This window comes from Palaemon carinicauda, chromosome 23 (genome assembly GCF_036898095.1).
Source record: "Palaemon carinicauda isolate YSFRI2023 chromosome 23, ASM3689809v2, whole genome shotgun sequence".
Lineage (NCBI taxonomy): Eukaryota > Metazoa > Arthropoda > Malacostraca > Decapoda > Palaemonidae > Palaemon > Palaemon carinicauda.
The window spans coordinates 25,080,320-25,082,137 of record NC_090747.1 but is presented as its reverse complement, the minus strand read 5'-3'; positions in this window follow the sequence as shown (position 1 = coordinate 25,082,137).

Here is a 1,818-nt window from a genome sequence, read left to right as displayed (position 1 = left end):
AATGATTAACAATTATTGCTAACTGACTACCTATGGCCACTAGCTTGGAACATATAGAATTGAACACAGCAGAAATTAGCAGAATGTTTTATTTTTACATGACAAACACTTATATACCATCTTCAATTTTCATACTATGTTAAACAACAGGCTTTTTTATTTGACAAATGAAGGAGATCCTTATTTTTTCCCTTTTACCTGTTTATCTATATTTTGTTATAACGCATTAACTTGAGAAGACATTAAACAATTTTAGGAAATACACAAATAGGTATTCTGCTCTGGGAATTCACACATTTCAAGCTTACATTTATAAGATTTCTGGAATCTCACAGGAACAGAAATATGTTGTGGACAATATTAACAAATTGAGCTAGGAGAGTTTTTAGTTATTAAATGAATATATTATAAGAACATTCTCCTAAATAGATAGCAAAGCGGTTGGTAATTTAAGCAATGTATATGTTATTTATGCATACGAGACCTGGATTTTCATTTTTTTTTTGTCTGGATACGAAAAGGTCCTAAGCTTACATTTTTTTTTAAAATATGTTTTCTATACCCATTTTGTCTTCTTAGCCTATAAACTAATTATCTTAAATGTTCTATCCATATGGTGAAATGATTTTTGTAATATGTTTTTTTTTTTTTTTTTTTTTTTTTTTTTTTTTTTTTTTTTTTTTTTTAATTATGATTTGACTAAACCAAAATTTTCGTTTCCTTTCCAATATTATATTATTCCCTTTATGGATAATGAAAATAACAGTAATGGTGTTAGCAATCCGAAGAGGCAGAGGGAGAAAAGGAATAAAGAAAAAAAAAATATCTGCAGATACTCAACAATCTTAAAATAGAAGTTTATGTTTAAGCTATGAAGATAGCTTCATGTGACCATCGTCAACATATAATCATTAGCTTCAAGTTTGAGTTCAACTGATTCATCTCTCTGATAAAGAAGAGCATTTCACAGTCTGATCGCAGCTGGAATTCAATTAGAAAATCTGAATTTAGAGAATGTGCAGAATTATGAACAATCTTTTGTAACATGCATAAACAACTAACTGAACGACGTTGTAGGATTGAATTTCTATAATGTGTGTTTTTGTATTTTTAGTGTTCGAATAACTTTCAACAAAATCAGCAGGAAATAATTTTATCATGGTGATAAAGGCCACAGTTCTGCCCACATATACTGTATCATATGAATTGTGATTCCGACAATGAACTAATTACCAGATATGTTTTCAGGCATCGTTGAACAATTTCCTCTACAAGAATTCAGTTTTGCAATTGCCGAGAAATGCGATATTCTGGTGTTAATGTAAGAAAAACTTCAAAATGGTTACCCAAATGAATCACCTTCATTCAGATACCGAGATATCATTTTTTTTTTCTTTTTTTTTCCGATTGAAAGATCTGTCATTCCTTATGTTGGGCATCAAACCTGGTTAAAAAACGTGTCAAATAACGTTTTCTCTTTCAATGGAAATTTTTACAAACAGAAATTTGGTTGTAGTATGGGCAGCCCGTTATCTCCAATTTTAGCTAACCTCTACATGGAATACTTTGAAACAGAAATTTTAACATCAATTAAACCTACGAACATGGTTGGGCAACGCTATGTTGATGACATTTTCACATATTGGGATGATAGCTGGGGATTTCAATATATTTTTCAATAATCTAAATTCCCTAGTCCCTAGCATAAAATTTAAAAATGAATGGGAAAAAGATGGAAAATTAGCTTTTTTGGACATACTAATTATAAGGGAATCGACGGGGTATAATTTCACTGTGTATAGAAAACCAACTTTCTCT